The sequence below is a fragment of the Panthera pardus genome, unplaced genomic scaffold, assembly GCF_024362965.1.
Source record: "Panthera pardus isolate Hobbes unplaced genomic scaffold, ASM2436296v1 HiC_scaffold_11, whole genome shotgun sequence".
In the NCBI taxonomy this organism is placed as follows: Eukaryota; Metazoa; Chordata; class Mammalia; order Carnivora; family Felidae; genus Panthera; species Panthera pardus.
Window position 1 is genome coordinate 89142438 of NW_026526666.1, and position 24250 is coordinate 89166687.

General features: G+C 52.8%; 1 long non-coding RNA gene across 3 annotated transcripts; it reads left to right on the top strand.

Moving 5' to 3' along the window:
* The first annotated feature begins 292 nt into the window (after positions 1 to 292).
* Positions 293 to 13545, top strand: LOC109274299 (uncharacterized). Of its 3 annotated transcripts, none has more exons than XR_008420850.1 (4): positions 293 to 4242; positions 4568 to 4768; positions 5651 to 5745; positions 13387 to 13545. It is a non-coding gene; the product is annotated as an uncharacterized LOC109274299 (long non-coding RNA). The 3 variants fall into 3 exon arrangements; XR_008420849.1 differs by lacking the exon at positions 13387 to 13545 and having other exon boundaries at positions 293 to 3158; positions 3826 to 4242; positions 5651 to 6254; XR_002083532.2 differs by lacking the exon at positions 13387 to 13545 and having other exon boundaries at positions 5651 to 6254.
* The last annotated feature ends 10705 nt before the right edge of the window (positions 13546 to 24250 follow it).

The window sequence follows — 24250 nt, forward strand, 5'->3', positions numbered from 1 at the left end:
AGTGGGAATGGGGGCATGGTGAGCGCCGGAGGAGGCAAGCAAGAGTGCGTACCACGCAGGGCACGGCCGCTGCTCAGTCGGTTACCAAAGCCAGGGTCACCCAAGAGCACGACTTTAAGAGCCTCCCCAGACGGGGTGGGAAAACTCGGTGAACTAGGAGGGGGTGATAACGCCTGTTGTGTTCTAGCCTCCGTTGTCAGGGCTTTATGTACAACAACTCACTTCATCCTCACCACGCCGCGTGCGTGCATACTGCCACCCCTGTGTTACAGATGAGATGAAGACACCCAAGAGTGATTTGCCCAAGGTCAGTGCATCCGGCAGGTGCAGAGCCAGGCCGAACCCAGCCTGTCCCGCTCCAAAACCGGCGCTCTTCTTAGGGGCATACGCTGCCCCGGGGGCAGGTCTGGCTGCATAGGGTCTGCTTTGCTGCGTCGCCGTGGACAAGCCCTTTCCTTCTCAGCCTCAGTTCTTGCTCTGCAAGCTGAACAGCCCACGGTACCTGCCTCCAGACAGCATACAGCCCGCAGGGAAAGTCATGGTCAGATTTAGTGACCGTGTAGAGAAAGACAACGAATGAACATATCAGGGGCTCTGGAAGCCATGGCTGCCGCTGCCGTAATTATTATTAGTTTTAGAGTCACAGGCGAGAGTCAGCCTAGAGGATGCTGAGGGCCCTGCCCAGCTCTGCAAATCTAAATCCTGTGGTTGCAGCTGGGGAGTGACTCTAGGAGGCACCTGGTGAGAGGTGGCTCTACCCGTTGGGGCTAAAATAATCCCTGAGGCTGCCACCATGCAATCTGCCACTCACCTGCTCTAATTAATGGCAAACTCACCAACCCTGCCTCTCTGCCTCACTCCCATCCCCCACGAGCTGTGTGGCCCTGGAGAAATCACTCGACCTCTCTGAGACAGGAAAAGGACATGACCCTGCAGAATTTTGATGGATTAGAGATAATGCAGACAGAGTACTCAGCACAGTGCCTGATGTGTAGTTGAGAAGAGGTGATGAGAACCTGAGTTTGGGGGCCGACCCGCGTTCCATTCCCGGCTACACCATTTCCTATTGTGTACCCTCGGGCAAGTTCCTTGCACTCTCTGAGCCTGGAAAATGGGTTAGCACAGCACCCGGCACACGTTAGTTGTTTACCTAACGATTGTGGTTGGTGGTGACCGTGTCTTGCCCTCTATAAAGATGTCCAGAGGCCCTCAAAGATCCCAGGGGTATAATGTTCTCCACAGTGCTGCGTTTCTCTGTTTGCCCCTCTAGAACTCCCCTCTGCCCTTCTCCATCCTGTTCTGTGCCCTGGCAGGTGAACTCTGGGGTGCCATCAATGGCCTCTTTTGCCCTCTGGTTCTGGTTGGGTGGGGCAGGAAGGCAGAGGGCAGGTGGAGAATGGGGCATAGTGATTCCCCCAGCCCCTTGCTACAGGGTCGCACGGGTTGGCTGTGTCCCTCACCCAAAGGCTCTGGCTCCTGGTAGGCGACCCCGTGCATACATCTCTGGCCCTGAGTCCGGGTCGCTTCTCCCTCTTCACCCTTCAGGCCATGGGTGGTAACGGCCCCCCGCTGTGGCCAGCCCTGGGATACTGCACCATCCCTCCCGGTCTCCCTGAATCCTGCCTGCGACTTTGGTAATAGTCTCTTGATTAAACCCTCTTCAAACTTCTCAACTTGAGTGTACCGTCTGTTTCCTGCCAAGGCCCTGCTCATGGTTTCAGTGTGACCTGTATCCTGTTGTATTCGTCAAGGACTCCAGGTAGAATAGCAAAACTTCACCCTGCTTTCACATGTACATACGTATCCACTTGAGTAACTTTGGCTGAGTATCTGCTGTGTGCCAGGCCCCGTACGGGCAGCCGGGAGCAGAGATAACCGAGCTAGAGCTCCTGACCCCAAGGAGTTCATGGACTAGATGGGGAGACAGACGCCTAAACAGACAACCACAATATTTGCTAAGAAGCCGTTATAGAAGCGTGTTCAAACCCTGAGGCAAGAGAAACCCTCAAACTCTGAGGGAGGCTGGGAAGGCTGCATAGCAGAGGGACCTCCTCAAAGGTAAAAAAAAATTCTTAATAACATATTTTATCTAACCCAATATTTCAAGGTATTATCAATGTATAATATCACTTAAAAGTGATACAAAAGTCCTTAAGAATTGTAACATTTTTTCCCCTAAGTCTTAAACAGTCCAGTGCGTGTTTTACATGCACGGCACGTCTCCGCTCGGCCGGTCCCCGTTTCAGGTGCTCAGGAGCCACAGGGGGCTGTTTCCCCCCACTGTACAGATGAGGAAGCAGAGACTCAGGAGTTAAGTCACTTGTCCGAGGTCCCACTCCCCGATGGGGGCATGATGTGAACCCACGTCTCCGTAGCTCCAAAGCTTGTCTCTTCCCGCTGCCCTGTTCCGTCTCTGGGCCGACCCCTGCTCCCCAGAGTGAAGACCTGGCCGAGGGCTAAAAAGTTAAAACTTCACCTGAGGTGAACTTCACCTCTGACCCCAAATCCCGTAATGTTTCTACATCGGTTGAATCCATGGGACAGAGTGGGGGAGGGTAACCCACCAAACTGGGTTCTGACCCCTGTTGGGTCTAGGGTGCCTGGGAGGGCGTGAAGATAGGCTGGCAGGAGAGAACTGGGGACGACTGGGGAGTTGTAAGAGTCTCTTGCCGGGGGAGCCGTTAATGGCTGGAAGGCACGGCCTGCGTTGGACGGGAGGTCTGCAGAGGTAACAGACTAGGCTCACCAGACGGTAGCCAGCAGGTCAACTCGGCGTCTTCGCCTCTACCACACTCAGCGGTTCCTCCCTAGGCAAAACGCTGTATCATCCAGAAACACCCACTCCTGCGTATGTAGGGTCACAGTGAATAAGTCACTGTCATTTTCACACCGATGCGGGGGAAATTTCGATGGGATGATAAAGGTAAGGCCTTCTTCTTCTTTTTTTTTTTTTTTTAATATTTATTTATTTTTGAGAGACAGAGACAGAGCGTGAGTCGGGGAGAGGCAGAGAGAGAGGGAGACACAGAATCCGAAGCAGGCTCCAGGCTCCGAGCTGTCAGCACAGGGCCCGACGCGGGACTCGAACCCACGAACTGTGAGATCATGACCTGAGCCCAAGTCAGATGCTTAACCGACTGAGCCACCCGGGCAGCCCGGTAAGGCCTTGTGATGGGCAGCTTATCCAGGCTCTCGTGTGGAGAGAGTCCTGGGAGGATTCTTAGACCCACGTCCGTGCTTTGGAGGAGAAACCAGAGCCATGGAACGTTGGCTGCGAGTAGGGGAGGTCCCTGGCAAGCCCGGGGTGTGTGTGATGCTAAAAACCATGATCAGTAGCTGAGTATTCAACACCCACCAATTCACTTTCATCAGCTGTCCACCTGCCGGTAGAATCATCATCCAACCATCCATCCGTCCACTGTCCACTCCTCCAGCATCCATCTCCCAATTCCCTCATTCCCCCCTCTCCCCATTCACTCACTTCCCTCCAGTCCTGTCCCCCCCCGCCCCCCCCCATCCCTCACCACTGACTCTGCACCTGGTCCTGTGCTGGATGCTCAGTGTGCAACGAGTAAGACTGCGATCTTCCTTCAAACCCAGGGAGGCAGGCAGACGCTTCGTCTACGCGAGGGAGGTGAATGTGGTGGTGGAGGGTTCTAGGAGGTCTGAGATTTCAGATCTGGAAGACCTAGACAGGCATCAGAGTTAGTCCCGCGATGCTAAGTCTGGGAAACCGAGGTCTAGAGAGGACATGCCAAGTCACAGAGTCATGGGGGGCGGGGGTGAGCTCAGGTCTCACTCCCATTTCCCCGTTCTTTCCGCCAGACTCTAGGCCCCACTTCCCCATCCATACTCAGCAACACTGGAAGCCAGACGCTCTCAACCCCTTAGTGCCTGGCACGGCCCTGGGCCTGGGGAAGGGGACCTTCCCTGTTGCCACGGCACGCCTGCGCTGTCCCCACGGACAATCAGATTGGTAGAGCTTTCTCGTGCTCTTCCCATCGTCCCACGGAAAACCCACCACAGTTCCGGAGGACTGCCATCACCACCCCTTTTTACAGAAAAGGGGGCTCGGAGGGGGGAAGGGGCCTGCCTGGAGTCACACAGCTCGAGTGCAGCGGAGCCAGCATCCTGAGTCACCATTCTGAACCCGATCTGAGACACCAGGCGGCACCTCACGTAGCCTTGGATGTTCTGGCCCCAGGCCGATGTTGTGCCATTGAAGTCAGGGGCTGCTGACAGGTAGGTTCGGCAGGGACGGGAACGTTGGGGGAAGGACCCTGAAAAGGAAACCCCGGAGATTGTTTTCACCTGGAAGGGCTCCGCCCCGCCCAGCAATGGAAAATGTGTGTCAGAGGAAGCCGCTGGCTGGGGATGGGGTAGGTGTGCGTGGGTGAGCATTTGGAGGGGCACAACGGGGGAGGGGCAGGATGTGCTGGGGTTGGTGGGCAAGGTCGGGGTGCCGGAGCGGGGCGCGGGCTCTGCCCTCTGCCCACTGCCTTTTTCTCTCTGGTTCTCGCTTTCTTTCTCATGCTCTCAGAACTAACAATACAACTTTCACTTCCAGACAGATGGGCCGACTGTCCTATGAAAGCTGTCCCCACGCCCTACCTCCCAGATCCCCTTGGCCAATTCGCTCTGCTCGGTAGTTACCGCAGCAAGCATTTATTGCGCTCCTGCTGCATGCTCAGATGCAGGGATGCAGGATGGCCTCTTCCCTGCCCAGAGAAGTGCACAACCTGGTGAAAACAGAAATATGACGAGACAGGTACAATACGTGGGTGACACAATCCCCTGGGGTGGGGGGTGGGGGGGGGCGGTGGGCAGAGAGGCCTTCTGGGAGACAGCACACCAAGCATGAGGGAGGTAATATGACTGCTCCTCCGTGTGCCAGATCAAAAGACTAAGCCCTTTCAAGGTGCCTTTCCATTCTCTGAAATAGGAACGGCTAGTATTCCCGTTTTACACGTGAGAAAGTTGAGGCGTTGAGACAAAAAGTTGCCCAAGGTGCCACTGCTGGACGCTGGGCGGTGGGGGAGCCGGGATTCAAAACCAGGCACTCTGCTCTTTTTTTTTTTTTTTTTTTTTTTTAAATTTTTTTTTTTTCAACGTTTTTTATTTTATTTTTGGGACAGAGAGAGACAGAGCATGAACGGGGGAGGGGCAGAGAGAGAGGGAGACACAGAATCGGAAACAGGCTCCAGGCTCCGAGCCATCAGCCCAGAGCCTGACGCGGGGCTCGAACTCACAGACCGCGAGATCGTGACCTGGCTGAAGTCGGACGCTTAACCGACCGAGCCACCCAGGCGCCCCCAGGCACTCTGCTCTTAACCGCTCTACCGAAGACAGGGAAGGGGGAACAGGTGGTGGTGGCGGCGGGGGTGGGGGGGGGTAATAAGAGGAAGGGCCCGAGGAAATGCTGATAGCAGAGGACAAAGGGCAGAGATGAGAGGCTGGGAGCATGTGGGGCCCAGGCAAGGAGTCCCTCCAAGCGTTGCCCAGGGCACTGGGGAGCTGTGGACACGTTTTGAACAAAGGAGTGGCATGGGCGTGTCTGTTCTAGAAAGGCCCCCACCTTTCAAGTGGTGATCAGTGGGGGCAGTGGCCGAAGTTAAATGTGATTGATTTCAGTGTGTTATTCGTTTCCTAGGGCCATTGTGACAAGGTACCACAAAGCAAAGCCGGGGTTAAGACAACGCGGACTTATTCACTCTCTGTTCTGGAGGTTCGAGGATTGAAATCGAGGTACCATCAGGGTCACCTTGTCGAAGACTCTGGGTAGAAACCTTCCTTGCCTCCACTAGCTTCTGGTGGCCATGAGTCTGTGGCATTCCGTGGTGGTCAGCTCTATCACTCCCATCTCTGCCTCTGTCAACAACAGTGTTCCCCTTGTGTGGTTCTCTCCTCTTCTTAGGAGGACACCGGTCAGATTGGACTAAGGGCCAACCCCGCTCCAATACGACCTCATCTTAAGTAATTACATCTGCAGCAACCTTCTTCCCAAATAAGGTCACATTCTGGGGTGCTGAGAGTCGAGGCTTCAACATAACTTTTGTGGGGACCTAACCCAGCCTATAACAGATGTCCTTAAAGTGCTTGTCATATAGATAAATGTCAAATCTGGGGGAAAAAAAAATCCTATGCACATCTCACGTCACAGTTTGAGATTTAGGAAATCTGGCCTCGGCATGTCTGTCCCCCACACTAATACTTTGCCCTAGTGAGTACTAAATAAATGTTTGGGAAATACTTGACTTGTGGTCCCCTAAGGCTCCCAGGTCTTTCCTTAACAAGTTAGAGAAATAGAATAAAAGTCCCCAGAGAACAAAGTCAAGCTGCCCTCTGTCCTGGATTCCTGGCAGGCAGCAGCCCCACTGACCTGGGCACCCCCTTCCCTGCCTGCCTGGGCACCAGCTTGGGGAAATAGCCAGTCATGAGAAGGATGGAAAGGAGAGGCCTCAGCTCCCTTCCTCTCCGGATTAAGCAGACTCACTGTTCTCAGTCCTCTCCCTTGCCTCCCTATCCAAAACAGGCTCAGACTACACCATTCAGACAAGTATCCCTGCATTACTCTTGCTTCCCTGGCCCGGTTCAGGCCTTTCCCTTTACCACTGGGACTATTGTCCCCAGTCTTCGAACTGATTTCTCTGCTGCCAGCACCAATCGGGTCATCCTAAATATGAATCTGATGACTTCTCTCACTGCTCTAAAACCTTCAGTGGCTCCCTATTGCTCTCAGAACAAAGTCCAGATGATTCCCTAGCTTACCATTTCAGACTTTGGACATGTTGGTCCCCAGGTAGCTATCCAGGCTCGTTCCTCACTATCTCCCTACATGTGCACTATCCTACAGGCAGGGGAGGTTCCAGAATTTCCATCTAAAAGAGACGGGGGGGGGGGGGTCGCATTCTGGTTGGCAGGGGACACCATGGAGGCTTGTCTTTATAAGCAGGAACGCCGGAGCATGACGGTGCTTTCCTGTTTTCGGCATCTGCTCCTTGGGGTACACGGTCCCCTCTACAGGGAATCATCTCCCTACATCCCAGTTTTTCAACATGTGACTCAAAGGACCTCTTCACCCTGATCACATAACCAAAAGGACTTCTCCCCGATCTGCATACAGGGTGTTTTGGTAGAACTTCATTATGAAGTTTATTCCAGTGCACCTTGTCCTGGCCACAGGTTGCACCTCCCTTCCCTTAGAGCTAGGTTCTAGCCCCAGGCCTGGGCTGAACAGAAGGAAGGGCCGGTGAGAAAAATGCCAGGGTAGAGACCTGGCTGCTGAAACACTTTGTCAGTGTTTGGCTGCATGACTCTAGGCCAGTCACCTTCCTTCCCGGGGTCCTTCTCAGGTCCTTCTCTGTAGGGTGGGGGATGGGGGGAGGCATTCAAGGAGGGTGAAAGCATGAGCTAAGTTTCCCCCTCCACCCCAGGTCTGACCAGACCTCAGTTCTATGAACAGAAGCTTTTGGGGGTCCTTTATTTTGTATTAATTTACATATATTTGCATATGTGCTGTAAGAGGCACTGACTACATTTCATTCATAGAAAGAACTGATGTCATCTAATTGATGTCCAGGGACGGAAAAAAAAACCCCACTGGCTCATGGTTCTATCCAAATCTTACCAGTCAGAGGTCTTTAGTGATTAACCCTCCCACACCCTCCTTTTTCAGAGGAGTAACTGAGGCTCAGAAAGGGAAAGTGACGAGGCAAATGACACACAGTGAGTGTCAGGCTTCCTTCAGGCTTCCCAGAGTCCTCTGCCAGGGGATTGCCCCAGGCACCGGGTTCCTCTCTCCATGCAGGGTGCAGGGTCGAGGGGTGTGAGGGGAGGCTAGGTTTTCTCTGTAGGCCCTTCTCTGCACCCCAGAATAACAAAGCCTGCTAGCTTAACAGCCTCCGCAACCACCACAGGAAACCAAATTGTAGTAGAAAGTCAGATGGGAGTGGAAAATCTTCTCAGAGATGTGAGATCGTTGCTTTCACCTGTTCTAAAAATAACTCGGTTTATTAGAGATTGATAGATGACAAGATAACCCACAAGTTATTCCGCTGAGGCGGGGGAGAGGAGAGAGTTCCACCTGTTTGAACAAAAGGGGAGTTTGGGGGGTGCTGTGGGGGATTGGCGAGATGGCTGGACCCTTGGAACTCAGTGTTCAGTGAAAGTTAGTTAGGGGGGTGGGCAGGTGCCCCTCGGAACACCAGGGCCAGGACAGAGGACACTGCCTTCAAGGATCCTAGTCCAAGGAGCAGGGAGACAGATAACAAAAGTTGACAAATAAAATAATTGCAAACCGGGAAAAGTGCTCCAAGAGAAACAAACAGTACAGAGATGAGGAGGAACGGGCGAGACTGAAATGGTCAGGGAGACCTCTGGAAGGAGGGGGCCCTGAAGCTGGGACTGGACAGTGAGCAGGAATGAGCACAGCAAAGAATGGGGGGAAGGGCATCTCCAGGAGAGAGACCAGCATGTGCAAAGGCCCAGAGGTAGAAAGGAGCTTGGTGGATCTGGAAGCTGGAAGACCAGTGCTGGGCAGAGAGGGAAGGGGTGTGGACTTGTAGGAGGGGCTGGGAAGAGGGCAGGGCCAGGCCTGTGCTGGCTTGGGGGGCTTCTTAGGTTCATGGATTTGATTCCAGGTCAGTGGGAAGCTACTAAAGCGAAGTTTTCAGCAGTGGCATCAGGAGATGTGGTTTGCCTTTTAAGAAGCTTGTACTTGGGGCAGCTGGTTGGCTCAGTCGGTAGAGCACGCAACTCTTGATCTTGGGGCTGTGAGTTCGAGCCCCACATTGGGCGCAGAGATTACTTGAAAAAAGAAGGAAGCTTGCTCTTGCCTGTTGTGGGGAATAATGAGGGGAGGCTCAAGCAGCAAGGAGACCGGCCACGCAGTGGAAATGGCATCCCATGGCAGTCCCGGTGGCCTGGACTAAGATGGGGAGAGAACTCAAGGGACTCAAAGTGGGTTTTGGAAATCCATTTCACGGGAGCTACAGATGGGTTGGGCTGGAGGTGGGGTAGAGGGGAGAGAGAGAGAAGGCACTAGGAGGGCCACCCAGGCATCTGGCCTGAGCACCTGGTGGGTGGTAGTGTCACTTCCTGGGGTGGGGAAACGCGCAGGCGGGAAGGGCAGGTGTGGGACTCCGGTTTGGGGGGTGTGAGGTTTGAAAAGCCTGGCGATCACCAAGAGAATCTGCCAGAAGGCAGCTCCAGAGGCCCTAGAGGCCTCGGGTCCTTCCACTGTTAATGAAGTCTTATCGGTGAGCTCCAGGGGACCAGGGGCCAGCTCTGCTTGGTTTTATAGCATCAGCACCTAGGAAGGTGCCTTGCACATAGTAGGTGCTCCACAAAAAGTTGGTGGATGCGGGAAGCTGGATCATCAGCTAAAAGCAGCCTCCCAGGCATGGTGGGTGCTTCGTAAATATTGAAGGGATTCTCGGACCCCTCTTTTCTCACCCCTGCAGCCAGCCAGTCGATGATTCCTGCAGCTTTGCCTTTCTCAGTGTTTCTCAAGCCAATCCCCTACTCCATTCCTACCACCGCTGCCCTAGTCCAGACCCTCAGCGTTTAGCTACATTTACTGCGAGCTGTGAGCACCTACTATGCGCCGGGCGCTGTGCTAGGCCCTTTAGGAGTATTTTTCTTACTTAACACCCCCAAGGCGCAGGAAACCTTTCCTCCCTTTCACTACCCACAGCAGCACTGCAACAGCCTCCTGTGTGATCTCCCCGTCTTCAGGCTCCACCCTTCCAATCCATCTGCCATACCTCAACCAGGGCGGTTTGCAAAACTCAACATCTGCTCTGTCCCTCCGCTGCTTACAACCCTCTGCTTGTCTACAGCATCGTGACCCGACAGCTTAGCGTGGCTGGCAGGACCCGAGTTCCATCCCTGCCTCATCTGCCACTGTGCCTCCGGCTGAATCTTCCCTTCCCTTGCAGGTCCCTGGAGCATCCAGCGCTGCTGCTCACGATGCGTCCTCTCCTGGCGGGGGGCGGGAGGAGGTTCCTATTGCTACTTTGTTCACACTCATCATTTAAGGCTCAGCTCTTCTTCCCGTCTTCCTCAGCTCCGCTGCTGGCTAGGCTGCAGGTCCCTCAGGCCACCTTCTCCCCACTCTGTGTTGACTTCGGCAGCACCACTAATAAGGACTCTTTTTAATATGATAATTTGTCTCTTTAAAAAAATTTTTTTAATGTTTATTTATTTTCGACAGAGAGAGAGACAGAGCATGAGCGGGGGTGGGGCAGAGACAGAGGGAGACACAGAATCGGAAGCAGGCTCCAGGCTCCGAGCTGTCAGCAGAGAGCCGGATGCGGGGCTCGAACTCACAGCCCGCGAGATCATGACCTGAGCCCAAGTCCGACGCTCAGCCGACTGAGGCCACCCAGACACCCCGATAGTTTGTCATTTAATTAACGTATGGGATTATTTCCCACTCGATAGGTCTCGTGGTTCCTGAGTCACAACTGAACAACGATCCCTAGGCAGCATTTCCCCATAGGGCAAGAACAGTGGTCAGTGAGTCTACTCTTCTCCTGAGTTGGCTGTGATCTGAAATGAGTCGCTATCTCCAGAGACTATATAGGTGTCAGTAGAACAGGGCTGAGGGGTCTCCGTCCCTTGCAAACCCTGGACTGTACCGAGGGGAAGAAGGCTCCGGGAGTTTATTCTCATGCAATGCCTTCTGATCCCGGTCCTCCCTCTGTCTTGGGGCTCAACGGGTTCCTCGAGTTTTCTTGTTCCCACCCAGGCAGAGGGGGAGCTGATGTCCAGTTGAGGGTTCTCCCTCCGCTAGGCAGGGGTCTACACCCGTATAGCCAGCGCGTGACCGGCCCAGCCAGCCCCTCCGGCAGCGTGGTGCAGACCCCACTAGGCAGTGGCCTAGCCCCTGGGAGCGAGAGCTGACCGCTGCCACGTTTCCACATGTCGCTGCCTGGTGGGACCGCATGGCTGCCGCTCTCCTTGTGACGCTCCTGACCCTGTGGTTCAGGACCTGCTTCAGCTTCATGCACGTGGCAGCTTTGGCTGGACCGATGGTGTGTGGTCCCACACTGCTGCAGGACAGACAGACAGAGCCAGCCAAGGAGAACCATGCCCACTCAGCATCGGCTTCCTTCAGCCTCAGCGACCAGCATTCCAGCTCCGGGACCAGACTCCTGTCGTTCTGGGTGAAATGCAGATCCTATAATAATAATAATAATAATAATAATAATAATAATAACTTTTATTTATTGAGGCATATCATATAACATATACTATACTGAATGCTTTACAAATATCAAATAATTTGGGGCACCTGGGTGGCTCAGTCCATTAAGTCTCCGACTTTGGCTCAGGGCATGATCTCGCGGTTCGTGAGTTCGAGCCCCACGTCAGGCTCTGTGCTGACAGCTCAGAGCCTGGAGCCTGCTTCGGATTCTGTGTCTCCCTCTCTCTCTGCCCCTCCCTTGTTTGTGCTCTGTCCCCCTCCCCTTAAAAATAAATAAACATTAAAAATTTTTAAAAAAAAAACAAGCATCAAATAATTTAATCCTGACCACAGTCTTATGAGGCGGGTAATTACTGGCCCCCATTTTGCACATTTAGGAAATTGGGGCACAGAGAGGTTAAGTGACTTGCCTACAGCTGCACACAGCGGGTAAATGACAGCACTGGGACATAGACCCAAGCAGGCTGGCATGCTCAACAGCTTTAACCGGTCACGTGACACGTGTCTGCTCGCCTGTCTCCCTTGAGAACAAGAACTGAGTCTTGCTCTTCAACACTGGCACAGCGGCTGGCACACAGTAGGTGCTCCATCAAGCCCCCCCCCCCTTAACAGGAGCCGGTTTGCAACAGGAGCCCTAAGTAAGTTAAGAGAGCCTGGGGCGGGGCGGGTGGAGGGGTAGAAAATGTGTTTCATTTTAATGGCTTTTTGCAACCATCTATTCTACAAGATCACGTTCATTTTCACAACACTGCTGGGCATGGATTATTAGACCCACCCGTCAGATGAGGAAACTGAGGCCCGAAGAGGCTGAGAAATTTGTCTGAGTCAGCTAGCTAAGAGTTGGTGGAGGTGGGAACCCAGGCCTCCTGACTCCAAGTCCAGTGCTCATTCTGCGCATCAGAAAATCGGGGTCGGGGAAGATGTTGCTGAACCTGAACCCTGTCCAAGGGGCATGGAGGCCCTGCCGAGTCCAGGGTCATTAATCACTCTGTCTCCCAGCATGAGGGAGCCTTTGGGGACCGAGGCTTTTTTCCCTTCCTCTCAGCCCTCAGGGTCTAACACCTCTTCAGGGCAGGAAACTCTTCCTTGTCACAAAGCTCTGGCCCTCCCTCCCCCAAGTTCCCTCTAGTCCCAGGCCACTCCCCTCCCTGTCCCCCTCGAGGGTCCTGGTAAAAGCATCCGCTTGTCAGTGTAAATCTGCAGGGTTCAGACCAGCAGCTGGAGACGGATGGGCAGGAAGCAGGAACAATGGACGAAAGAGCCTCTGTGCCCAGGTGGGTGGGGGAGGGAGAGGCAGGAAGCAGCAGCCTCTCTCCTCTGGAGGCCTGGAGCCTGGCTGGCCGGAGGCCTGGGCTGCCAGAACCTGCGGGGTTTATTTGGATTCCCCAAGGATCCAAGCCGGGAGCCCTTCGCAAACATCAGACCAGCTCATCTCCGTGGGGTGCCCGGTCCAGGATGTGTGTGACAAGAATGTCCCTTTCATGCGTCTCTGTTTGTCCCTGGGGACTAGCACAGGGCCGGCTGCACAGTAGGGCAGGGGCTTGTCTGTTGCATGAAGAAATTAATCTGGCATTAATAAAGAATTGCAGGGTTTTCTTCTTTTAAAGTAACCTCCGTGTCCCACGTGGTGCTCGAACTTACAACCCTGCGATCAAGAGTCTGACTGAGCCAGCCCCTGATTTTCTTTTTTAAAAATATTTTTAAAACATCCACAATTTCCTCTTTCCCCTTCAAAATTTTTGCACAGACTGTTCTTTCTGCCTGGCATGCTCTTCCCTCCGCTTTTTGCAAGGTCAGCACCTTTTTAGCCTCCAGGTGCAGCTCAGATAAAGCTCTCCCATGAAGCTTTGAGGGCCCACTTTGACCCACACCCCTTGCTAAGGTAACCCCCACTCCCTGGCCCGATAACTCAGCACCCTGTTGATTTCCTAGGTGACACTTATCTTAATACGGCATCTTCTCACTTACTATGTATCCTTTTTTTTTTTTTTTTAATTATTCCCTGTCTCTCCCACCAGAACGTAAGTTCCCAAAGAACTCATTCATTGTTGCATCCCCAAGGGGCAGGCACTTAGCGATGCTCCATAAATCGTTGTTAAATAGATCAAGAGATGACCAACCGAGTCCTGTAACGCTGTCATTCACACCCTGTGCTCTGAAATCTGCTTCCTTGACAGAACAAAAGGAGTCTCCAGCAGCAGAGGATTGTAAACCTCCAGCCCCGAGTGAGCGGCTAGTTCCCGGGTCAATAATTGTGATGATCACAGATCACGTTAGGACTTCGCTTCCCCTGCAATGATTTTTTGAGTTTCGTCAAAATCTGGGTGTGCACAGAGGGGAGGGAATGGGGGGGGAGGCTGTATGTGGGAATGTCCACTGTTTGTCCAGCACACCACAGTGGACGCTGGGGTGGACAGGGCTGGTTCCATCAAACCTATCCATTTCAAAGATGGGAAAACAGAAGCTCAGAAATGCCGCGGTCACCCACACACATCAATCCAGAGTTTTACCAGCGGAGTTCAACAGACCTGCAGATTCATGGAGCCCAAAGACTTAGTCATTCAAATATGTATTGAGCACCTATTATGTGTCTGACACTGTGCTAGAAGCTGGGGCATCACAACAACTAAAGGCTCAGAGACTCGGGGCGCCTGGGTGGCTCAGTTGGTTAAGCGTCTGACTTCGGCTCAGGTCATGATCTCATGGTCTGTGAGTTCAAGCCCTGCGTCAGGCTCTGTGCTGTCAGGGCAGAGCCTGCTTCAAATCCTCTGTCCCTTCTCTCTCTGCCTCTCTCCCTTCTCTCTCTGTCTCAAAAATAAATAAGCTTTGGGGCGCCTGGGTGGCTCAGTCGGTTGAGCGTCCGACTTCAGCTCAGGTCATGATCTCGCAGCTCGTGAGTTCGAGCCCCGCGTCGGGCTGTGTGCTGACAGCTCAGAGCCTGGAGCCTGTTTCAGATTCGTCTCCCTCTCTCTCTGTCCCAACCCACTCGCATTCTGTCTCTGTGTCTCTCAAAAATAAATAAACATTAAAAACAAAATTAAAAATAAATAAATAAATAAGCTTAAAAAAAAAAAAAAAGGCTCAGAGACTCAAAGCAGTTATGTAAAAGGCCCAGCCTACCTGACACAGAGCCGCTTCAGTGACCTCGAAAGCAAGTCCCTGCTTGGCCAGGTGTGAGAGCAGCGGGGCATGGGGTGGGGAGAGGAGCTCCGAAGTCCTGGGAGGCTGAGGGAGGGAGAGCTGACCTGGGGCTGGACAAAGAGACTCTGAAATGGAGGACAGTATTGACTCTAAGAGGCCAGCTTAGCTGGGGGTAGTGACCCTGCTCGCGTGCCTGCTGTTGGCAGCTGGTGTTGGATTGGTGCCCGGACATTCAGTGCCTTCACGTGGAGTGGTTTATGCCACCTCCACAGTGTCGGACCCAGGCAACAGAGAAGACCAAAGACCACTCCTTTGCCCGGGAAGCTCCCATTAAGCACCTCCCACAGCCTGTGCCGAGCCCTGGAGTCCCTAAAGTGAGGGAGACACAGTCCCGTTTCTAAGAGTCCTCAGTACGTACTGGTGGGGGCACACAGATGTGCAGACAGGCCAGTAGGGTCCTGAGATTCAGGCTACCTCAAGGCAGCACAGACCAGCGAAGAAATCCACTAGCAGTGCCCTCCCAACTCCCTCTTCTGGGACCACCGAGAACATCGGGAGGCCAAACAGACCTGTATTTGGTCTCAGCTCCACCTCTAGGTCAACATGACCATAAGCAAGTGACTTAATACGTCTGAACCTCAGTTTCCTTATCTGTAAAATGGGGATAGTAATAGCACAGTCCTTGCTTATGGAGCACCGTGAGAATCTGATGACATAAGCCACAAAAGCTCTCGGCGTACAGGTGCTGAATGGACAGTGAGCGCCCGGCTGCTGTGGCCTACCGTTACCACCATTCAGCCTCACAAGTTCCTGCCTTGGATGGAGTCAGTCAGTCATGCAACGAACGTGGACGGGGCACTGGCTCTGTGCCGGGCCCAGTGCCTGACGAGGGGGAGCAAAAATGAGCGTTGCTCACCACCCAGGGAGGAGCAGATATGGCAATACGCTTGCCACAGAATGTGACCGATGGTCGTATCGATATCGTATAAGGCCTAGTTCTCTGAGGCCGGCCTCGTTTATACATACTTCACCGCGGTCCTTTATAAGGTACACATCACTATCCTTATTTCACTGATGAGCAAACCGAGGCTCAGAGGGGCAAATCCACCTGCCCAGGGGTCACATAAACCCTGCCTGTCTTTCTGTCCCGGAACCTATGCTCTGTCCTCACAAAAGCAAATCTCATTCCTCCAAAGCCTTGCACGAATGTGGGCTCATTCCATCAGCGAACACTTACTCCATCCCTGGTACATGCCGAGTCTGGACGGAGGTACACCAGGAGAGGAGCTGAATGGGCCGTGCCCCCCGCCCCAGCCCCCACCTCCAGCCAGAAGAGAGGTAGATCTGGGGCATGTTGGGGCGCTGTCCCCGTGTCTTCTTGGTAACACTGATGAGGGACCTTTTGGCACTGGCCTGGCCTTCCCTCCCCCATTAAAGTGCCCAGAGTGCTGCTGGGAAAGGCCAAGGGAGGGAAGCTGTGACAGCTTTAGGCCCCCAGGGCCAGCCTGGCTCTGACTCACCACCCACACCTGGCGTTGGCCTCAGGCAGCCGTGCTGCTGGAAATAGACCCGGGGTGGAGAGGAGCAGGAGCAGGGGAGGGGAGGGAGGGGGGGCGGGCAGGGAGGTGGCACCTGCATGCGTGGCTGCCATTCCCACCGTCCCCACCAGGAAGCAGAGAAATGTCATCCAACAGAGCCCACGCGAAATAAGCCAGGCTTGAGAACGAACGCTCCCTGGGGGCTGAAGACCCCAGCCTACCTGGGAGGCTGCCCCCCAGCCTGAGGGTTGCAATAAAAATAATGGCGGTGCCTCGGTGCCTCGCTTCCCACAACGGCTCGGTGGTTCTCGAGCACTTGCTGTGTGCCAGGCTGGCCTAAGTAAATGCTTTGCATGTGTTGGTGATCTCACTGAACTCCCACAGCTGCCCAGGAGGTCGTACTGTGACCTTGCCTCTTACAGATGAGGAACTTGAGACTCAGAGAACCAAAGTAAGTGCCTGAGACAACACTGCGCCTTGCATTAGGCAACGGGAAATCGCCTCAAGCTCCCCACTCCCCGCTCAAGTTCAAATGGCTCATTCTAGGTCACGCGTGCCAGCTCTGTCCCCATCTGCCCTGCCTGCATCACCTTCCCTCTTTACCAAGGTAAAGCCTCCCTCCTTAGCACTCTGGGAAGCAGAAATCAAACCGTAATCCTTCTCCTTTCCTCCCTACCTAGCTTAACCCTGCTCAGCTTTCAGCCCATGTCGGGTCATGTTGTCTCCCTGTCTCAAAACCTGCAGTGGCTCCCCATTGCCCTCAAGATAAAATGTATTCAAGAACCTTTGTACACTGGGCCCTTCCCACTCCTCCAGCCTCGTTGCTCCCTAATCTTTGCTTGGGCAAGTCAGGACACTTCCCAAAGCTCGCTCTCCTGGTGGGCATGGTAACACTTCTGCATAGTAATGAGGACGAAGGGGCCAATCGATGATGCATGTGAGGTACCTGCCAGGGCCCTTGGTGCATACTCGGTGTTTGGTAGACCTTCCCGCTCTGCTACCGGGTCTGAGCCGGAGGCAGAGTTGTGGTGCGGGAACCGGTCTCTGCTTTCAGCCAGGCTGGGGTCAAAGGGCTCTCTAGTGGTCTAGCCCGAGGACTGGTCAGTGCTACTGGCATTCAATCATGGTGAGAAAATTTGAAAGACTTCAGGGCAGCAGTAGTTGGAACTAGGGGAGGGGAAAAGGGCAAAGGAACCGTCGGTAGAAATGGAAAGCGGTAGGCCACCGTGTTGGCAACTCCTCAAAAAAATTAAAAATTCAACTACCACTTGATCCGGGGATTCCCTTTCTGGGTGTACGCCCGAAAGAATTGCAAGCAGGGTCCCAAAGAAATGTTTTCACACCAGTGTTTATAGCAGCATTAGCCACAACGGCTAAAATGTGGAAGCAACCCAAATGTCCCGCTTCCCAGACGAGGACACTGAGGACCTGCGTCTTACCCAGCGACACGGCAACCCGCTGACGAATGAATGGATAAGCAAAATGCGATATAGGCATCCAATGAAATACCATGCAGCCTTTAAAAGGAGGGAAATCCTGACGCATGCTTCTACGTGGATGAGCCTTGGGGACATGATGCTGAGTGAAACGAGCCAGTCACAGAAAGGCAAGTACCACGTGATTCCACTTCTAAAGTAGTGGGATTCGGAGAGCTAATGGAATGGAGGGGCACCCGGCTGGTTGAGTCAGTGGAGCACGCAACTCTTGATCTCCGGGTTGCGGGTCCAAGCCCCACGTAGGGTGTCGAGATTACTTAAAAATAAAATCTTTTGAAAAAAAAAAAAAAAGAAAAGAAAAAGAAAGTCAAATGGAGGTTGCCAGGGGCTGTGGGGAGAGTTTCGGTTTCACAGATGAAAAGGTTTGGAGATGGATTGCGGTGAGAGCTGCCCAGTGTGAATGTATCGAACACCACTGAGCTGTATGCTTAAAAGTCGTTAACATGGTACATTTTATGTTTGTGTATTTCGCCACAGGAAGAAAAATTGGAAAAAAGGGGCAAAAGAAACCAACTTCCCTAATCGGCTTTTTTACCTTCACCACAATCTAGAAGGTAGATACAGCCACTCTACACTTGATCTTAGCCAAAAGGCAGAGAAACAATAGATATACCCACTCTACAGGGAGGGAAGCTGAGGTCAAAAGAGTGAAGATTCACTGGGGGAATCAGGGACAGCCAGATCCGGAAGCAGCTCTGTCAGGCTCCAAAGCCCATGCTGTTGTTCTGCCCGTACCCAGCACCCTGAACCTGGAGGATGAAGAGCATCAGCTTAGAAAAGGAGGGCAGGGCCGTGTGTGTGTGTGTGTGTGTGTGTGTGTGTGTGTGTAGGGGAGGGGGCACTGGAAAAAGAGCTCAAATGGAAGCCTAAGGCAGGATTGGTTCCAGAACTGCAGGCACATATGAGGTAAATAGCTGGGGTGAGGTCAACCGTGGCATGTGGAGAAGCCTGGACTTCCTCCTTCCTCCCTTCCCCCCATTTCCCAGATGAGGAAACTGAGGACCTGTGTCTTACCCAGGCCTCCATAATACAGTGGGCAAGTGCAGGAGAGGGCTGAGGCAAGAAAGAAGGGGGACCCAGGCTGGGCAGCCACTGCCACCTCTCCCTGTCCCCAGACTCCCCCAGGACCACCCTCCCACCCCCACCTCCAGGCTTGGCCTGGTCTCCTGATTTACAGGTGGGAGTGACTCAGGCCGGGGGCCTTCTCTAGTGGCCCCAGTCCCTGGACCACAACGGAGCTCTGGGCCTCTCAGCTGTGATGTCAGTGGGCCCTTCCTTCCTCCCACATCTGCTTGAAAGGTCACCTATTTTAAACTCTATCTCACCCCACCCTGTCCCTCCCCCCCCCCCCCCCCAACCAAAGAGGATGACTTTTTCTAACCTGTGTCAACCACTCAGTTCAATATCCAAACAGCTTCCTTCTCTGGTGCCCATCACTGGGGCCTCCACTTCGAGAAACCCCCAGCAGATTCCCCAGGTGATAGAAGCCCACCCTACCTGCTTTTCATTTAATAAACAATCTCCTGTGAATCTACTGCATGCCAAGCACTGTCCTGGGTCCCCAGGGAAAGATCCCTGGCCCCCACCCCACCCCCGGAGCCTTACATTCTAAGACAGGCAAACACACAACAAATAAAGAAGTCAATAAATACAGTAACGGGATAATTTCTAAGCATGACCAGTGCTGTACAGAAAACAAAACAGGCAAGATGTTAGTGTCCTAGGGGCTAGAGTACGTGAGTGGTCAAGGAAAGCTTCTCCGAGGAGGTGACAAAGATCCAAGGGAGAGCATCCCCAAGGAGAGGAAAATAGCAGGTGCAAAGGCCTTTGGGTGAGAATGGGAAGGTATGTTAGCAGTTTTCAAAGTGAGGTCCCCCCAACCAGCAACATCACCTGAGAACTAGTTAAAAATGGAAATTCTGGGGACTCCTGCCTGACTCAGTCGGAGGAGCATGAAACCCTTGATCTCGGGGTTTTGAGTTCGAGCCCCACATTGGTTGGGTGATCACTTAAACATAAGTAACTAAATCGCTAACTAAAGAAATAAAGTGTAAATTCTTGGGACTCCCCCCCAGATCTACTAAACCCTTTTAGGGGTGATTGGTGATTCTGATAGACCTTCAGCTTTGAGGGTCTCTGCGGTAGAGCTCAGGGGGAAAGCCATGTGTGCTCTAGCGTGCTGACGGGGAGAGGGGTAGCCCTGACCGTTAGCCTCACTCCTGCCCATCCCATTTACTGCCTGGCCTCCCCTCCTGGACCCCTGTAGGCAAGGCTGAAGGCCCTTCCAAGGCTCCTCATTGCCCTCTGGGAGGAAATTACACCTCTCAGCTGGGTTTTTGATGCCCCTCAAGATCTGCTCCTAAAACATAACTCCGGACTCACTTCCTTCAGGAAGCCCTCCCTGGTTGCCTAATCGGGGTGAGGGACTCCTCTCTGCTTCCACCAGCCAGTCTCCATGCTTCCCCATCATTGTATTCATCACCATAGATTTGATATTATCCGGAGGTAATTGATATTTGATATCAATTTGATAGGTTTATTGAGGTGTAGTTGGCACACATATAACATCGTATTCGTTTCAGGTGTACAACATAATGATTTGATATCTGTATATATTGTGAAATAATCGCCACAATAAGTCTAGTCAGCACCCACCACCTCACATAGTTACAAGTTTCTTTCCTTAATGAGAACTTTTAAGTTCTAGTCTCTTAGCAGCTTTCAAATATACAATAGACTCTGATAAATTAGAGTCACCCTGCTGTCTGTACATTACGTTCTTCAGAACTTATAGCTGGAACTTTGTACCTTTTGACCCCCTTCACTCAAGTTCCCTCACCCCCCGCCCCCAGGTTGGTTTTGAAATGAATTCCTTTCTATTTAATGATTTAGACAATACGTGAATATGTGCTTATTTTAAATTTTTGGACACACAGGCAAGAGTACAAGACCTCCTTCTCACTGATGCTAGTTTGGTGTCTATTGTATTTTTCTGTGCCCCGCACACATCCATATAGACGTACAGAAGTTTAAGGTTCACTTTGTGTTTATTCTTTCCACATGTCAATGGAATCTTATGGCTAAGTATTGTTCCAAAACGTGTTTTCTTTACTTAGCAACATCTCGGGGGCCACCTATGTCAGAACATGGAGACCTACCTGTTTAACTCCTGTATAGTATCCCAAAGTATGACTGTACTGCGTTTTTAGTCCTGCTTCCCTGGTATCTGTATTTCATGAGGCTCGGATCCCCCCCCACTCCCACCCAGGATCTTTCCAATCTTGGAGAAACTGCCCCTCCTAAGGCTAGCTAATTCCTAGAGATAGCAGACAATTTGCCTGAGAACGGACCTTTCATATACAAACAAACCGATCTGGAGCCCACACCCCCAACCACCTTATCTAACTCTCACACACCAAGTCAGTATTTCCCCTGCCCTAACTCACCCCAGGGCCGGGTACTGGATAACTAAGCACCATCTGATAGCCCAAAGCCTGCCGACATCATTCAAGCTCGAACTTGCCTACCCTAGCTCGCCCATTCCTTACCAAGGAAACCACAGCCGAGGTTCATTCCTTCTGCCTCCCCACGGACCCTGGTGCTACCGTGTGTGGCCTCGTGTGGTGTGGTGCACCCCTTCTCTTTGGAATTATAAGTAATAAAACGTCTTTCAATGGCTGTGGCCTCCCTGTGTTGGCGCTCAGTCACCTCTATACATTAAGCCCCAGGTACCGTCAAAACACTGGATGATAGACATTTAGACGTTTTCAGTTTTTCACAGTTAGAGAAAGAGCCACAACGACCATCTTAATAGATACCTCTTTGGAGGAACGGCCAGGTAGTAATTACCTACTTCCTCACTGATCGCCTCGGGCAATGTCCCTCCACACCCAGTCCCCGCTCCCCTTGCCCTTGTCCATTTCACAGCTATTGAGTCACAGAATAATGAGACTCAACCTCAGGGGTGGCCCCTGGAATAGTTTGAGCACCAAAGATGCTCCACAATACAAAACATCTCCCTCCTCCCACCAGTCCTCCCTGACCCCTGAACTTCCTGTTTGAAACTGAGCATCACCTGGTCCAGAGAGATTTCCCCTGGAAAGTAGAACATATCAGCCAGAAAGTCAGGGAGGGCTCTGTCAGAATCATGCCACATGGACAGAACACGGGGAGCTTCTGGGCTGGTCAACGCCCGGAGATCTGGGGAGAGTGGCCTGGAGAGGACACAGAAGCTCCGTGCTCCTTTTCACATACCTTGCCCCACACATCTCTTCCATTTGGCTGTTCCTGAATGATATCCTTTTATAATAAAGCAGTAATCTGCTGATAATGTTGACCCTGCCCACTGGAAAACAATGGGCTTCCTGAAGCTTCGCTGCTGGGACTCCTGTGGGGGAGGCCGGCCGGCCGTGGGGCCTCCCCTCCTCAGCTGACACAGGGCTGCACCTCAGTCTACATTTGGCTCCCCCAAGCTCTGTGGAGATACTGGTCCATCCAGGTGAGGCTGTGCTTTGCATCTCTTTGGCTTTTAAGATATTTAAATATCTCCCTATCTCCCATCCCACTCCAAAGACTCCATTAGAACATGGAGAAAGAAGGAGGGAAGGGTGGGAGGGAGGAAGGAAGGAAAGGAGGGGGTGAGGAAGGAGGGAGGGAGGGAAAGAAGGAAAGAGGGAGAGAAGGAAGGAAGGCAGGAAGGAGGGAAGGAGGGAAGGGAAGGGAATGAAGGAAGGGAAGGAGGGAGGGAAAGAGGGAGGGAAGGAAGGAAGAAAGGGAGGAGGAAGGAAGGAAGGAAGGAAGGAAGGAAGGAAGGAAGGAGGGAGGGAAGGAAAGACCGTGGTTTTGGGTCAGAAGACCTGGACAAGTCACCTCACGTCTCTGAGTTTTGATTTCCTCACTTCTCAGAGCAAATGCCAGAATATATGTAGCACACATAATAGTGAACTAACGTGTGTAAAGTCCCTCAAGCATAGATGTGCTAAAAACAAAAGCAAAACAACAGCAAGGCATGCTGTGTGTTCGCCACGTGCCTGCCCAGGAAAGAGCCTGGGCTTCTCTGTTCTCTGGCCTCCACTTGGATTTGGCCAATGAAGTACTGGCAAAAGACTGGTGTCAGAAGGAAGAGAGAGGTTGGGTATTTATTGCCCCGTCTCCTCCCTCCCCACTGGCTGGGTTGACTGCGCAGAGTTCTTCTACCTAAGACCACACTTCCTTTCCTGCAGCTACCCCTCGCCCCTCCAGGCTCCGGAGGCCAGGGCTCCCTGCTGTAGTCCTGGGTGCCCCTCCATCCGTACCAACCCCTTTAGGGATTAAGGCCCTCCATTAAACTCTCTCTCCAATGACCCCTTCGGCCTGCTGGAACCTTGGCTGATGCAATGAGCCAGTTTCCCTATTTTTATCGAGGTGCTCTCTTGTCTGCCCCCCACCCCAGCTGCAGAAAGAAGGTTCCTGTATCCTGAAGGATAGACCAGTCTTAGGGGAGTCTCCAGAGGGGTGGAGTGAGACCACCCTTGGGCAGAGGAGCCTGGGAGAGGATTCTTGGCAGAGCAGCCATCAGAGGTGCCTCGGTGCCCCAATTCTCTTCCTGAATTTTGCAATAGCAGGGTCTTGTCCGCCCTTCGTACCAGCCCAGGTGTCCAGGCTCTGGGAGCCTGACTCACACTAGTAAAATGAGCCAGGACCAATGGCTACATCAGCTTATTCAATGATCCTGAGAAGGATATGGGCTGAGCAGGAGGATTCTGAGGTCAGCTGGTGAGTAGGCTCTCCTTCAGGAATTAGTGGTAATAAAAACAGTCACCAGATACTGAGCACCTACCAAATGTCTAGGCGCTGCGCTGGGACTTTCATTCCTCCAACAAATAGTCAGTAATTGATGTCGGGTACCATTCCAAGCCCTGGAGATAGAGCAATGAACACATACACAGGGACGCTGCCCTCTTGGCGACGGGCATCTGTCATCCTGGCTAGTCCCTGACTAAGGATATTGAGGTCCAGAAACTTGCTAAAGGCACTCACTGGTAAATGGTTGAGCCAGGATTTGAACCCAGGCCTCCCCACAGGAACTGTCATCTTTGGAAAGTCCAGGAGGATCAGGGAGTATCGTGGGAAGCACAAAACCCAACTCAGGGAGAGAGGACCTGGGAGAAGGAGGCGCTGATCTCGGGGGGAGGGGACACGGGGCTCCCATCTGTATTCCAGCTGCCTGCGGTGACTAAAACATAGGGTCAGGGGCCCACGGTGACACAACCAGGGGAGGATGCTCTGTGAAACGGTGCTCCTGGCTTTTGCTCATTTGTAATTTCCTTCTTGACGTAAAATTTGTGAGTCATGGTCTCAGAACTTGTCTAGTTTCACAATCCACAGAGATGATTGCAGACGCTGTCGTGACTCCTGCCGGCACATTCATTTTTCCCTCCCGGTTTGGGACATCGGGGATTTATTTTGGAAGGTCGGTGGAAGCCAGGCAGGGAAAGGTAAGCACAAGACCTCGTGTGCCACTCAAGGGGAGTGTCGTGCCAAGGCTCTGGGAATGCTGAACGGCTGGCCAGAGCTCTGTCTCCCCGAACGCGAGCAGACATCCGCCTAGTTGAACACCTACTGTGGGCAGACGGTGGATTAGGCAAAGGTGGGCAACGGTTAAAACCACAGACCACGCTCTGAGCTGACAATGGGGAGCCTGCCTGGGACCCTCTCTCTCCCTCTCTCTCTCCGCCCCTCCCCCGCCCAAATAAATAAATAAATAACCCGAAAAACCATAGACCCTGGATTCACTGGATCCAAGTTCTAGCTCCACCACTTTCTGGCTGTGTGACTTCAGGCAAGTCTGTTCACCTCTCTGAGCCTCAGGTTCCTCCTTGGTAAAA